We start from the raw sequence: 17053 nt of genomic DNA, 5'->3' as shown, positions 1-17053 counted from the left end.
TGGGTAGGGTAGACTACGGTGGACTATAGTAGACTAGAGTAAACTGGATTAGTAGTCTAGACTATTGCCCTAGGCTAGTAGCCTAGATGAGTAGACAAGAGTAGGGTAATGTGGGGTAGCGCTGGGTAGGGGAGCGAAAGGTGGAATACACAGTAGAAGAATAGAAGAGAAGAGAATAGAGTTGAATTGTGTTGAATTGCCTCGAGTTGCATCGAATATCATCAAATCTTGTTGAATGGCATTGAATAGAGTCTATTAGAGCAGGGTAGTGTAGGATAGAATAGACTAGGACAGGAAAAAGTAGAATAGAACACAACAGAACAGAATAGAATAGATTACAGTAGGGTAGGGTAGTACAGAATAGAATAGATTAGAACAGAACAGAATAGAATAGAATCGATTAGGGTAGGGTAGGTTGGAATAGAGAGAAAAGAAGAATAGAATAGAACAGAACAGAGCAGAATAGAAAAGGATAGATTAGTGTACGGTAGGGTAGGATAGGGCAGAATAGAATAGAAATGAATGGCATAAAAGAGAATAGAGTCGAATTGTATCAAATTTCGTGGAATGGCTTTAAATCCCATGGAATAGAACAGATTAGAGTAGGGTAGGGTAGGATAGAATGGAAAGGAATAGAATAGACAAGAACGGCATAGAACAGAAGTGAAAGGAACAGAACAGGGTAGGGCAGGGTAGAATGGAGTAGGGTACTGTAGAGTCAAATAGAATGTAATAGAATAGATTAGGGTAGGGTAGGGTAGCATATTGTGGAATAGAGAGTAGAAGAATAGAAGAGAAGAGAATACAATTGAGAAGAGTCGAATCGAATAGATTAGAGTTGGCCAGAGTAAGGGAGAGGAGGGTAGAATAGAATGGCATAGAACAGAACAGAACACAACAGAAAGCATAGCAGAGAGTAGAATAGGGTAGAGTGGAGTTGAATAGAGTGGAAAAGAGCCAAATAGAGCTGATTAGAGCCGAATGGAGCCGAACTGAGCTGAATCAAGACGAAACGAGATGAATGGAGACAAACCGAGCCGAATTGCACCTAATCGCATTGTATCAGGGAGAATCGTGTCACATCCCGTCAAATCGTGTCGAATTGCATCGAATCAAATCGAATTGTATTTGAGCTGAATCGCGTCGAATCGTGTCGAAATGTGTCAAGTCGAATCCAATGGAATAGAGTAGGGTAGAGTAGGGTAGGGTAGAAAAAGAGATAGAGTAAAATAGAACTGAACAGAAAGAATAAAATAGAATAGAGTAGAGTAGAATAGAGTAAAGCAGAATAGAGTTGAATAGAGGCAAATAGAGCCCAATGGAGATGAAACGAGACAAATTGCTTTGAATCGCGTCCAATAGAATCAATTAGAGTGAACTAGAGCAGGGTAGGGTAGGGTAGGGTAGAATAGAACAGTCCAGAATGGAGTGGACTGGAATCGAATGGAGTCGAATGGAGTCGAATAATGATGAATAGAGTAGAAAAGAGTTGACTAGAGCCAAACAGGGCAGAATAGGGCTGAATCGAGCCAAATCCCACGAAATGGAGCCTAATCGAGCTGAACTGAGCCAATTTGAGCTGATTTGAACCGAACGGTGCCGAATCGCGTCAAACTGTCAAATGAAATTGAATAGATTAGAGTAGGGTAGGTTAAGGTAGGGTAGAGTAGACTAGAATAGAACAGGACAGAACAAAACTGAAAGAATAGAGTCGAGTCGAATAGAGACGAATAGAACCAAATGGAGACAAATTGTGCCAAATCTCATCGTATGGTGTCGAATCCCTTTGAATCGCGTCGAATCCCTGCAATTCGTGTTGAATCGTGTTGCATCGAATGAAATCTATTAGAATGGATTATAGTAGAGTAGGATAGGATACAGTAGATTACAATAGATTAGAGTAGAAGAGATTAGAAGGGAGTAGAATGCTGGAGTGGAGCTGAACGTTTCTGATGGAGTCGAATGGCATCGAATAGAGAAATAGAGTCGAATAGAGCTGATTAGAGCCAAATCGAGCCAAATCGAGCTGAACTGAGCCAAATCAAACCGAATCCAACCGATTGGAACCAAATGGACCCCGTTGGAGCCGATTGGAGCCTAGTCATATCGAATCGCGTCGCATAGTGTTGAAATGCGACAAATCAAATTGAATAGAGTAGGGTAGGTTAGGGTAGAATAGAAGAGAATAGAACGGGACAGAATAGAAAGAAGACAACAGAATAGGGTAAGGAGAGTAGAGCAGAGTAGAATAGAGTAGTGTAGAGTAGAATAGAGTCCGATAGAGCCGATTCGAGCGGAATCAATCCAAATGGATAGGAAATAAGACAGATCGCCTCAAATAGAATCGAACCGATTAGAGTTTGTTAGGGTAGGGTAGAAAGGAATAGAGTAGGATAGTGTAGAATAGAGTGGAATTGTTTGGAATGGAGTCAAATGGAGTGGCATAGATAGGAACAGAGTAGAAAAGAGTCGAATAGAGCCAAATAGAGTGGAAGAGGGCTGAATAAGGCCGAATAGAGCCAACGTGAGTCGAATCGAGCCTAACTGAGCTGAATCAACCTGAATGGAGCCGAATCCAGCCGAATCAAGCTGAATCCACACGATTCGATCCGAATGGAGCCGAAAGGACCTGAATGGAGCAAGGCAAGGCAAGGATCAAACGGGACCCAGTCAGACCAAGCTGGATATGACCAGATCAAGCCGGGCATAACCAGATCAAACCACATCTAACTAGACCCAAGCGGATCAAGCCAGATCTAACCGGGCCTAACTGTATCCAAGCTGATCCAATCGAATCCAGGTGGATAGAAGCAGATCCAGATGAATAGAACCGGATCCAGCCAGACAGAAAAGGATCCAGTCAGATCCGAATGGATTCAACCAGTTCTAAACAGATACACCTGGATCCAACCAGTCCCAACCGGTTCCAACCGGATCCATCCGGTTCGACCCTCGCCCATCTGGTTCCAACAAGATCCAACAGATTGGAACTGGATCCGTCCGGTTCCAAGTGGTTCTATGTGGACCCAGCCGGATCCATCAGGTTTGAACTGGTTCTAGCAGAATCCAACCGGTTCCAGCCAGTTCGAACTGGATCCATCTGATTCCACCGGTTCCTTCCGAAACTACCCAGTTCCAACCGGTTCCATCCGGATCGATCTGGTTCCAACCGGTTCCATCCGGATCAATCAGCTTCCAACCGGATCCATTCGGATCCAGCCGGATCAATCAGGTTTCAACTGGTTCCACCTGGATCCAAACGGATCCGTCCGGTTCCAACTGGTTCCATGTGGACCCAGGCGGATCCATCAGGTTTCAACTGGTTCTAGCAGAATCCAACTGGTTCCAGTCGGTTCCAACTGGATCTATCAGGTTCCAACAGGTTTTCTCCGCAACTATCCGGATCCACCTGGATCCATTCGGGTCCAAACCGCTCCAGCCGGATCAAGGATTTTGCAACTGGATCCATCCGTATCCAGCTGGATCAATCTGGCTCCAACCGGTTCCATCCGGATCCATCCACTTCCAACCGGATCAAATCAGCTCCAACGAATCTCCTTGAATGCCATTGCATCCCAACAAATTCCAACAAATCGCATCGAATCCCATCGAATCCCATCCAATCGCGTCGAATCCCGTCACACCCCTTTGAATCGCATTGAATTCCTTCAAATCCCGATGAATCTCTTCAAACCCCGTTGAACCCTGTCGATTCTTGTCGAATCCTGTTGAATCGTGTCAAATCGTATGGAGTTCCATCACAACACGTCGAAATGCTTCGATTCCTGTCAAATGGCATCCATGGCATCGAATCGCTTCAAGTCGGTTCCAAACCCGTGAATTCCATTGAATCTCATCAAATGGCTTCGATTGGCGTCTGAGCGGGTCGATTCCTGTCACATCCCATCGCATCTCCTTAAATCTGTTGAATCGCGTCAAGCTGTGTCACGTTGCATTGAATCCCTTCCAAGTCGACTGCCGTTGAATTGGGTCGAATCAAGTCGAATGGCATGGAATCCCGTCGAATCTCGTCGAATCCCGTTGAATCCTGTCGGCTTCCCTCTAATCGTGTCAAATCGTGTTGAATCACTTCGATACCTGTCGAGTCCCATCGATTCCCATTAAATGCCGTCCAATCACACTGAATGGCTTTGAATCGGAAGCAATGGAATAGATTAGAATGGAGTAAGGTAGGGTAAGTTTGGGTAGGGTAGACTACGGTGGACTATAGTAGACTAGAGTAAACTGGATTAGTAGTCTAGACTATTGCCCTAGGCTAGTAGCCTAGATGAGTAGACAAGAGTAGGGTAATGTGGGGTAGCGCTGGGTAGGGGAGCGAAAGGTGGAATACACAGTAGAAGAATAGAAGAGAAGAGAATAGAGTTGAATTGTGTTGAATTGCCTCGAGTTGCATCGAATATCATCAAATCTTGTTGAATGGCATTGAATAGAGTCTATTAGAGCAGGGTAGTGTAGGATAGAATAGACTAGGACAGGAAAAAGTAGAATAGAACACAACAGAACAGAATAGAATAGATTACAGTAGGGTAGGGTAGTACAGAATAGAATAGATTAGAACAGAACAGAATAGAATAGAATCGATTAGGGTAGGGTAGGTTGGAATAGAGAGAAAAGAAGAATAGAATAGAACAGAACAGAGCAGAATAGAAAAGGATAGATTAGTGTACGGTAGGGTAGGATAGGGCAGAATAGAATAGAAATGAATGGCATAAAAGAGAATAGAGTCGAATTGTATCAAATTTCGTGGAATGGCTTTAAATCCCATGGAATAGAACAGATTAGAGTAGGGTAGGGTAGGATAGAATGGAAAGGAATAGAATAGACAAGAACGGCATAGAACAGAAGTGAAAGGAACAGAACAGGGTAGGGCAGGGTAGAATGGAGTAGGGTACTGTAGAGTCAAATAGAATGTAATAGAATAGATTAGGGTAGGGTAGGGTAGCATATTGTGGAATAGAGAGTAGAAGAATAGAAGAGAAGAGAATACAATTGAGAAGAGTCGAATCGAATAGATTAGAGTTGGCCAGAGTAAGGGAGAGGAGGGTAGAATAGAATGGCATAGAACAGAACAGAACACAACAGAAAGCATAGCAGAGAGTAGAATAGGGTAGAGTGGAGTTGAATAGAGTGGAAAAGAGCCAAATAGAGCTGATTAGAGCCGAATGGAGCCGAACTGAGCTGAATCAAGACGAAACGAGATGAATGGAGACAAACCGAGCCGAATTGCACCTAATCGCATTGTATCAGGGAGAATCGTGTCACATCCCGTCAAATCGTGTCGAATTGCATCGAATCAAATCGAATTGTATTTGAGCTGAATCGCGTCGAATCGTGTCGAAATGTGTCAAGTCGAATCCAATGGAATAGAGTAGGGTAGAGTAGGGTAGGGTAGAAAAAGAGATAGAGTAAAATAGAACTGAACAGAAAGAATAAAATAGAATAGAGTAGAGTAGAATAGAGTAAAGCAGAATAGAGTTGAATAGAGGCAAATAGAGCCCAATGGAGATGAAACGAGACAAATTGCTTTGAATCGCGTCCAATAGAATCAATTAGAGTGAACTAGAGCAGGGTAGGGTAGGGTAGGGTAGAATAGAACAGTCCAGAATGGAGTGGACTGGAATCGAATGGAGTCGAATGGAGTCGAATAATGATGAATAGAGTAGAAAAGAGTTGACTAGAGCCAAACAGGGCAGAATAGGGCTGAATCGAGCCAAATCCCACGAAATGGAGCCTAATCGAGCTGAACTGAGCCAATTTGAGCTGATTTGAACCGAACGGTGCCGAATCGCGTCAAACTGTCAAATGAAATTGAATAGATTAGAGTAGGGTAGGTTAAGGTAGGGTAGAGTAGACTAGAATAGAACAGGACAGAACAAAACTGAAAGAATAGAGTCGAGTCGAATAGAGACGAATAGAACCAAATGGAGACAAATTGTGCCAAATCTCATCGTATGGTGTCGAATCCCTTTGAATCGCGTCGAATCCCTGCAATTCGTGTTGAATCGTGTTGCATCGAATGAAATCTATTAGAATGGATTATAGTAGAGTAGGATAGGATACAGTAGATTACAATAGATTAGAGTAGAAGAGATTAGAAGGGAGTAGAATGCTGGAGTGGAGCTGAACGTTTCTGATGGAGTCGAATGGCATCGAATAGAGAAATAGAGTCGAATAGAGCTGATTAGAGCCAAATCGAGCCAAATCGAGCTGAACTGAGCCAAATCAAACCGAATCCAACCGATTGGAACCAAATGGACCCCGTTGGAGCCGATTGGAGCCTAGTCATATCGAATCGCGTCGCATAGTGTTGAAATGCGACAAATCAAATTGAATAGAGTAGGGTAGGTTAGGGTAGAATAGAAGAGAATAGAACGGGACAGAATAGAAAGAAGACAACAGAATAGGGTAAGGAGAGTAGAGCAGAGTAGAATAGAGTAGTGTAGAGTAGAATAGAGTCCGATAGAGCCGATTCGAGCGGAATCAATCCAAATGGATAGGAAATAAGACAGATCGCCTCAAATAGAATCGAACCGATTAGAGTTTGTTAGGGTAGGGTAGAAAGGAATAGAGTAGGATAGTGTAGAATAGAGTGGAATTGTTTGGAATGGAGTCAAATGGAGTGGCATAGATAGGAACAGAGTAGAAAAGAGTCGAATAGAGCCAAATAGAGTGGAAGAGGGCTGAATAAGGCCGAATAGAGCCAACGTGAGTCGAATCGAGCCTAACTGAGCTGAATCAACCTGAATGGAGCCGAATCCAGCCGAATCAAGCTGAATCCACACGATTCGATCCGAATGGAGCCGAAAGGACCTGAATGGAGCAAGGCAAGGCAAGGATCAAACGGGACCCAGTCAGACCAAGCTGGATATGACCAGATCAAGCCGGGCATAACCAGATCAAACCACATCTAACTAGACCCAAGCGGATCAAGCCAGATCTAACCGGGCCTAACTGTATCCAAGCTGATCCAATCGAATCCAGGTGGATAGAAGCAGATCCAGATGAATAGAACCGGATCCAGCCAGACAGAAAAGGATCCAGTCAGATCCGAATGGATTCAACCAGTTCTAAACAGATACACCTGGATCCAACCAGTCCCAACCGGTTCCAACCGGATCCATCCGGTTCGACCCTCGCCCATCTGGTTCCAACAAGATCCAACAGATTGGAACTGGATCCGTCCGGTTCCAAGTGGTTCTATGTGGACCCAGCCGGATCCATCAGGTTTGAACTGGTTCTAGCAGAATCCAACCGGTTCCAGCCAGTTCGAACTGGATCCATCTGATTCCACCGGTTCCTTCCGAAACTACCCAGTTCCAACCGGTTCCATCCGGATCGATCTGGTTCCAACCGGTTCCATCCGGATCAATCAGCTTCCAACCGGATCCATTCGGATCCAGCCGGATCAATCAGGTTTCAACTGGTTCCACCTGGATCCAAACGGATCCGTCCGGTTCCAACTGGTTCCATGTGGACCCAGGCGGATCCATCAGGTTTCAACTGGTTCTAGCAGAATCCAACTGGTTCCAGTCGGTTCCAACTGGATCTATCAGGTTCCAACAGGTTTTCTCCGCAACTATCCGGATCCACCTGGATCCATTCGGGTCCAAACCGCTCCAGCCGGATCAAGGATTTTGCAACTGGATCCATCCGTATCCAGCTGGATCAATCTGGCTCCAACCGGTTCCATCCGGATCCATCCACTTCCAACCGGATCAAATCAGCTCCAACGAATCTCCTTGAATGCCATTGCATCCCAACAAATTCCAACAAATCGCATCGAATCCCATCGAATCCCATCCAATCGCGTCGAATCCCGTCACACCCCTTTGAATCGCATTGAATTCCTTCAAATCCCGATGAATCTCTTCAAACCCCGTTGAACCCTGTCGATTCTTGTCGAATCCTGTTGAATCGTGTCAAATCGTATGGAGTTCCATCACAACACGTCGAAATGCTTCGATTCCTGTCAAATGGCATCCATGGCATCGAATCGCTTCAAGTCGGTTCCAAACCCGTGAATTCCATTGAATCTCATCAAATGGCTTCGATTGGCGTCTGAGCGGGTCGATTCCTGTCACATCCCATCGCATCTCCTTAAATCTGTTGAATCGCGTCAAGCTGTGTCACGTTGCATTGAATCCCTTCCAAGTCGACTGCCGTTGAATTGGGTCGAATCAAGTCGAATGGCATGGAATCCCGTCGAATCTCGTCGAATCCCGTTGAATCCTGTCGGCTTCCCTCTAATCGTGTCAAATCGTGTTGAATCACTTCGATACCTGTCGAGTCCCATCGATTCCCATTAAATGCCGTCCAATCACACTGAATGGCTTTGAATCGGAAGCAATGGAATAGATTAGAATGGAGTAAGGTAGGGTAAGTTTGGGTAGGGTAGACTACGGTGGACTATAGTAGACTAGAGTAAACTGGATTAGTAGTCTAGACTATTGCCCTAGGCTAGTAGCCTAGATGAGTAGACAAGAGTAGGGTAATGTGGGGTAGCGCTGGGTAGGGGAGCGAAAGGTGGAATACACAGTAGAAGAATAGAAGAGAAGAGAATAGAGTTGAATTGTGTTGAATTGCCTCGAGTTGCATCGAATATCATCAAATCTTGTTGAATGGCATTGAATAGAGTCTATTAGAGCAGGGTAGTGTAGGATAGAATAGACTAGGACAGGAAAAAGTAGAATAGAACACAACAGAACAGAATAGAATAGATTACAGTAGGGTAGGGTAGTACAGAATAGAATAGATTAGAACAGAACAGAATAGAATAGAATCGATTAGGGTAGGGTAGGTTGGAATAGAGAGAAAAGAAGAATAGAATAGAACAGAACAGAGCAGAATAGAAAAGGATAGATTAGTGTACGGTAGGGTAGGATAGGGCAGAATAGAATAGAAATGAATGGCATAAAAGAGAATAGAGTCGAATTGTATCAAATTTCGTGGAATGGCTTTAAATCCCATGGAATAGAACAGATTAGAGTAGGGTAGGGTAGGATAGAATGGAAAGGAATAGAATAGACAAGAACGGCATAGAACAGAAGTGAAAGGAACAGAACAGGGTAGGGCAGGGTAGAATGGAGTAGGGTACTGTAGAGTCAAATAGAATGTAATAGAATAGATTAGGGTAGGGTAGGGTAGCATATTGTGGAATAGAGAGTAGAAGAATAGAAGAGAAGAGAATACAATTGAGAAGAGTCGAATCGAATAGATTAGAGTTGGCCAGAGTAAGGGAGAGGAGGGTAGAATAGAATGGCATAGAACAGAACAGAACACAACAGAAAGCATAGCAGAGAGTAGAATAGGGTAGAGTGGAGTTGAATAGAGTGGAAAAGAGCCAAATAGAGCTGATTAGAGCCGAATGGAGCCGAACTGAGCTGAATCAAGACGAAACGAGATGAATGGAGACAAACCGAGCCGAATTGCACCTAATCGCATTGTATCAGGGAGAATCGTGTCACATCCCGTCAAATCGTGTCGAATTGCATCGAATCAAATCGAATTGTATTTGAGCTGAATCGCGTCGAATCGTGTCGAAATGTGTCAAGTCGAATCCAATGGAATAGAGTAGGGTAGAGTAGGGTAGGGTAGAAAAAGAGATAGAGTAAAATAGAACTGAACAGAAAGAATAAAATAGAATAGAGTAGAGTAGAATAGAGTAAAGCAGAATAGAGTTGAATAGAGGCAAATAGAGCCCAATGGAGATGAAACGAGACAAATTGCTTTGAATCGCGTCCAATAGAATCAATTAGAGTGAACTAGAGCAGGGTAGGGTAGGGTAGGGTAGAATAGAACAGTCCAGAATGGAGTGGACTGGAATCGAATGGAGTCGAATGGAGTCGAATAATGATGAATAGAGTAGAAAAGAGTTGACTAGAGCCAAACAGGGCAGAATAGGGCTGAATCGAGCCAAATCCCACGAAATGGAGCCTAATCGAGCTGAACTGAGCCAATTTGAGCTGATTTGAACCGAACGGTGCCGAATCGCGTCAAACTGTCAAATGAAATTGAATAGATTAGAGTAGGGTAGGTTAAGGTAGGGTAGAGTAGACTAGAATAGAACAGGACAGAACAAAACTGAAAGAATAGAGTCGAGTCGAATAGAGACGAATAGAACCAAATGGAGACAAATTGTGCCAAATCTCATCGTATGGTGTCGAATCCCTTTGAATCGCGTCGAATCCCTGCAATTCGTGTTGAATCGTGTTGCATCGAATGAAATCTATTAGAATGGATTATAGTAGAGTAGGATAGGATACAGTAGATTACAATAGATTAGAGTAGAAGAGATTAGAAGGGAGTAGAATGCTGGAGTGGAGCTGAACGTTTCTGATGGAGTCGAATGGCATCGAATAGAGAAATAGAGTCGAATAGAGCTGATTAGAGCCAAATCGAGCCAAATCGAGCTGAACTGAGCCAAATCAAACCGAATCCAACCGATTGGAACCAAATGGACCCCGTTGGAGCCGATTGGAGCCTAGTCATATCGAATCGCGTCGCATAGTGTTGAAATGCGACAAATCAAATTGAATAGAGTAGGGTAGGTTAGGGTAGAATAGAAGAGAATAGAACGGGACAGAATAGAAAGAAGACAACAGAATAGGGTAAGGAGAGTAGAGCAGAGTAGAATAGAGTAGTGTAGAGTAGAATAGAGTCCGATAGAGCCGATTCGAGCGGAATCAATCCAAATGGATAGGAAATAAGACAGATCGCCTCAAATAGAATCGAACCGATTAGAGTTTGTTAGGGTAGGGTAGAAAGGAATAGAGTAGGATAGTGTAGAATAGAGTGGAATTGTTTGGAATGGAGTCAAATGGAGTGGCATAGATAGGAACAGAGTAGAAAAGAGTCGAATAGAGCCAAATAGAGTGGAAGAGGGCTGAATAAGGCCGAATAGAGCCAACGTGAGTCGAATCGAGCCTAACTGAGCTGAATCAACCTGAATGGAGCCGAATCCAGCCGAATCAAGCTGAATCCACACGATTCGATCCGAATGGAGCCGAAAGGACCTGAATGGAGCAAGGCAAGGCAAGGATCAAACGGGACCCAGTCAGACCAAGCTGGATATGACCAGATCAAGCCGGGCATAACCAGATCAAACCACATCTAACTAGACCCAAGCGGATCAAGCCAGATCTAACCGGGCCTAACTGTATCCAAGCTGATCCAATCGAATCCAGGTGGATAGAAGCAGATCCAGATGAATAGAACCGGATCCAGCCAGACAGAAAAGGATCCAGTCAGATCCGAATGGATTCAACCAGTTCTAAACAGATACACCTGGATCCAACCAGTCCCAACCGGTTCCAACCGGATCCATCCGGTTCGACCCTCGCCCATCTGGTTCCAACAAGATCCAACAGATTGGAACTGGATCCGTCCGGTTCCAAGTGGTTCTATGTGGACCCAGCCGGATCCATCAGGTTTGAACTGGTTCTAGCAGAATCCAACCGGTTCCAGCCAGTTCGAACTGGATCCATCTGATTCCACCGGTTCCTTCCGAAACTACCCAGTTCCAACCGGTTCCATCCGGATCGATCTGGTTCCAACCGGTTCCATCCGGATCAATCAGCTTCCAACCGGATCCATTCGGATCCAGCCGGATCAATCAGGTTTCAACTGGTTCCACCTGGATCCAAACGGATCCGTCCGGTTCCAACTGGTTCCATGTGGACCCAGGCGGATCCATCAGGTTTCAACTGGTTCTAGCAGAATCCAACTGGTTCCAGTCGGTTCCAACTGGATCTATCAGGTTCCAACAGGTTTTCTCCGCAACTATCCGGATCCACCTGGATCCATTCGGGTCCAAACCGCTCCAGCCGGATCAAGGATTTTGCAACTGGATCCATCCGTATCCAGCTGGATCAATCTGGCTCCAACCGGTTCCATCCGGATCCATCCGCTTCCAACCGGATCAAATCAGCTCCAACGAATCTCCTTGAATGCCATTGCATCCCAACAAATTCCAACAAATCGCATCGAATCCCATCGAATCCCATCCAATCGCGTCGAATCCCGTCACACCCCTTTGAATCGCATTGAATTCCTTCAAATCCCGATGAATCTCTTCAAACCCCGTTGAACCCTGTCGATTCTTGTCGAATCCTGTTGAATCGTGTCAAATCGTATGGAGTTCCATCACAACACGTCGAAATGCTTCGATTCCTGTCAAATGGCATCCATGGCATCGAATCGCTTCAAGTCGGTTCCAAACCCGTGAATTCCATTGAATCTCATCAAATGGCTTCGATTGGCGTCTGAGCGGGTCGATTCCTGTCACATCCCATCGCATCTCCTTAAATCTGTTGAATCGCGTCAAGCTGTGTCACGTTGCATTGAATCCCTTCCAAGTCGACTGCCGTTGAATTGGGTCGAATCAAGTCGAATGGCATGGAATCCCGTCGAATCTCGTCGAATCCCGTTGAATCCTGTCGGCTTCCCTCTAATCGTGTCAAATCGTGTTGAATCACTTCGATACCTGTCGAGTCCCATCGATTCCCATTAAATGCCGTCCAATCACACTGAATGGCTTTGAATCGGAAGCAATGGAATAGATTAGAATGGAGTAAGGTAGGGTAAGTTTGGGTAGGGTAGACTACGGTGGACTATAGTAGACTAGAGTAAACTGGATTAGTAGTCTAGACTATTGCCCTAGGCTAGTAGCCTAGATGAGTAGACAAGAGTAGGGTAATGTGGGGTAGCGCTGGGTAGGGGAGCGAAAGGTGGAATACACAGTAGAAGAATAGAAGAGAAGAGAATAGAGTTGAATTGTGTTGAATTGCCTCGAGTTGCATCGAATATCATCAAATCTTGTTGAATGGCATTGAATAGAGTCTATTAGAGCAGGGTAGTGTAGGATAGAATAGACTAGGACAGGAAAAAGTAGAATAGAACACAACAGAACAGAATAGAATAGATTACAGTAGGGTAGGGTAGTACAGAATAGAATAGATTAGAACAGAACAGAATAGAATAGAATCGATTAGGGTAGGGTAGGTTGCAATAGAGAGAAAAGAAGAATAGAATAGAACAGAACAGAGCAGAATAGAAAAGGATAGATTAGTTTACGGTAGGGTAGGATAGGGTAGAATGGAATAGAAATGAATGGCATAAAAGACAATAGAGTCGAATTGTATCAAATTTCATGGAATCGCATTAAATCACACGGAATAGAACAGATTAGAGTAGGGTAGGGTAGGATAGAATGGAAAGGAATAGAATAGACAAGAACAGCATAGAACAGAAGTGAAAGGAACAGAATAGGGTAGGGCAGGGTAGAATGGGGTAGGGTACTGTAGAGTCAAATAAAATGTAATAGAATAGATTAGGGTAGGGTAGGGTAGGGTAGCATATTGTGGAATAGAGAGTAGAAGAATAGAAGAGAAGAGAATACAATTGAAAAGAGTCGAATCGAATAGATTAGAGTTGGCCAGAGTAGGGGAGAGGAGGGTAGAATAGAATGGCATAGAACAGAACCGAACACAATAGAAAGCATAGCAGAGAGTAGAATAGGGTAGAGTGGAGTTGAATAGAGTGGAAAAGAGCCAAACAGAGCTGATTAGAGCCCAATGGAGCCGAACTGAGCTGAATCAAGACGAAACGAGATGAATGGAGACAAATCGAGCCGAATTGCACCTAATCGCATTGTATCAGGGAGAATCGTGTCGCATCCCGTCAAATCGTGTCGAATTGCATCGAATCAAATCGAATTGTATTTGAGCTGAATCGCGTCGAATCGTGTCGAAATGTGTCAAGTCGAATCCAATGGAATAGAGTAGGGTAGAGTAGGGTAGGGTAGAAAAAGAGATAGAGTAAAATAGAACTGAACAGAAAGAATAAAATAGAATAGAGTAGAGTAGAATAGAGTAAAGCGGAATAGAGTTGAATAGAGGCAAATAGAGCCCAATGGAGATGAAACGAGACAAATTGCTTGGAATCGCGTCCAACAGAATCAATTAGAGTGAACTAGAGCAGGGCAGGGTAGGGTAGGGTAGAATAGAACAGTCCAGAATGGAGTGGACTGGAATCGAATGGAGTCGAATGGAGTCGAATAATGATGAATAGAGTAGAAAAGAGTTGACTAGAGCCAAACAGGGCAGAATAGGGCTGAATCGAGCCAAATCCCACGAAATGGAGCCTAATCGAGCTGAACTGAGCCAATTTGAGCTGATTTGAACCGAACGGTGCCGAATCGCGTCAAACTGTCAAATGAAATTGAATAGATTAGAGTAGGGTAGGTTAAGGTAGGGTAGAGTAGACTAGAATAGAACAGGACAGAACAAAAGAGAAAGAATAGAGTCGAGTCGAATAGAGACGAATAGAACCAAATGGAGACAAATTGTGCCAAATCTCATCGTATGGTGTCGAATCCCTTTGAATCGCGTCGAATCCCTGCAATTCGTGTTGAATCGTGTTGCATCGAATGAAATCTATTAGAATGGATTATAGTAGAGTAGGATAGGATACAGTAGATTACAATAGAATAGAGTAGAAGAGATTAGAAGGGAGTAGAATGCTGGAGTGGAGCTGAATGTTTCTGATGGAGTCGAATGGCATCGAATAGAGAAATAGAGTCGAATAGAGCTGATTAGAGCCAAATGGAGCCAAATCGAGCTGAACTGAGCCAAATCAAACCGAATCCAACCGATTGGAACCAAATGGACCCCGTTGGAGCCGATTGGAGCCTAGTCATATCGAATCACGTCGCATAGTGTTGAAATGCGACAAATCGAATTGAATAGAGTAGGGTAGGTTAGGGTAGAATAGAAGAGAATAGAACGGGACAGAATAGAAAGAAGACAACAGAATAGGGTAAAGAGAGTAGAGTAGAGTAGAATAGAGCAGTGTAGAGTAGAATAGAGTTCGATAGAGCCGAATCGAGCGGAATCAATCCAAATGGATAGGAAATAAGACAGATCGCCTCAAATAGAATCGAACCGATTAGAGTTTGTTAGGGTAGGGTAGAAAGGAATAGAGTAGGATAGTGTAGAATAGAGTGGAATTGTTTGGAATGGAGTCAAATGGAGTGGCATAGATAGGAACAGAGTAGAAAAGAGTCGAGTAGAGCCAAATAGAGTGGAAGAGGGCTGAATAAGGCCGAATAGAGCCAACGTGAGTCGAATCGAGCCTAACTGAGCTGAATCAACCTGAATGGAGCCGAATCCAGCCGAATCCAGCCTAATCAAGCTGAATCCACACGATTCGATCCGAATGGAGCCGAAAGGACCTGAATGGAGCAAGACAAGGCAAGGATCAAACGGGACCCAGTCAGACCAAGCTGGATATGACCAGATCAAGCCGGGCATAACCAGATCAAACCAGATCTAACTAGACCCAAGCGGATCAAGCCAGATCTAACCGGGCCTAACTGTATCCAAGCTGATCCAATTGAATCCAGGTGGATAGAAGCAGATCCAGACGAATAGAACCGGATCCAGACAGACATAAAAGGATCCAGTCAGATCCGAATGGATTCAACCATTTCCAAACAGATACACCTGGATCCAACCAGTCCCAACCGGTTCCAACCGGATCCATCCGCTTCCAACCTCGCCCATCTGGTTCCAACAAGATCCAACAGATTGGAACTGGATCCGTCCGGTTCCAAGTGGTTCTATGTGGACCCAGCCGGATCCATCAGGTTTGAATTGGTTCTCGCAGAATCCAACCGGTTCCAGCCAGTTCGAACTGGATCCATCTGATTCCACCGGTTCCTTCCGAAACTACCCAGTTCCAACCGGTTCCATCCGGATCGATCTGGTTCCAACCGGTTCCATCCGGATCAATCAGCTTCCAACCGGATCCATTCGGATCCAGCCGGATCAATCAGGTTTCAACTGGTTCCACCTGGATCCAAACGGATCCGTCCGGTTCCAACTGGTTCCATGTGGACCCAGGCGGATCCATCAGGTTTCAACTGGTTCTAGCAGAATCCAACTGGTTCCAGTCGGTTCCAATTGGATCTATCAGGTTCCAACAGGTTTTCTCCGCAACTATCCGGATCCAACTGGATCCATTCGGGTCCAAACCACTCCAGCCGGATCAATGATTTTGCAACTGGATCCATCCGTATCCAGCCGGATCAATCAGGTTTCAAATGTTTCCAGCTGGATCAAACCGGTTCCAGCCGGTTCCAACTGGATCCATCCGGTTCCACGCGGCTCCTTCCGGAACTATCCGGTTCCAAACGGTTCCATCCGGATCCATCCACTTCCAACCGGATCCAAATGGATCCATCAGGTGCCATCTGGTTCCAGCTGGATCCAACCAGTTCCAACTGGATCCATTCAGTTCCAAACAGTTCCTTCCGGAGCTATCCGGTTCCAACCGGTTCCGTCTGGATCCAGCCGGATCAATCAGCTTTCAACTGCTTCCACCTGGATCCAAACAGTTACAGCCGTATCCAACTGGATCCATCCGGTTTCAACCGGTTCCTTCCAGAACAATCTGGCTCCAACCGGTTCCATCCGGATCCGTCCACTTCCAACCGGATCAAATCAGCTCGAACGAATCTCCTTGAATGCCATTGCATCCCAACAAATTCCAACAAATCGCATCGAATCCCATCGAATCCCATCCAATCGCGTCGAATCTCGTCACACCCCTTTGAATCGCATTGAATTCCTTCAAATCCCGATAAATCTCTTCAAACCCCGTTGAACCCTGTCGATTCTTGTCGAATCCTGTTGAATCGTGTCAAATCGTATGCGAGTTCCATCACAACACGTCGAAATGCTTCGATTCCTGTCAAATGGCATCCATGGCATCGAATCGCTTCAAGTCGGTTCCAAACCCGTTGAATTCCATTGAATTCCATCAAATGGCTTCGATGGGCGTCTGATCGGGTCGATTCCTGTCACATCCCATCGCATCTCATTAAATCTGTTGAATCGCGTCAAGCTGTGTCACGTTGCGTTGAATCCCTTCCAAGTCGAGTGCCGTTGAATTGGGTCGAATCAAGTCGAATGGCATGGAATCCCGTCGAATCTCGTCGAATCCCGTTGAATCCTGTCGGCTTCCCTCTAATCGT

Source organism: Elephas maximus, chromosome 4 (assembly GCF_024166365.1).
Source record: "Elephas maximus indicus isolate mEleMax1 chromosome 4, mEleMax1 primary haplotype, whole genome shotgun sequence".
Classification (NCBI taxonomy): Eukaryota; Metazoa; Chordata; class Mammalia; order Proboscidea; family Elephantidae; genus Elephas; species Elephas maximus.
This window is presented reverse-complemented; position numbering follows the sequence as displayed.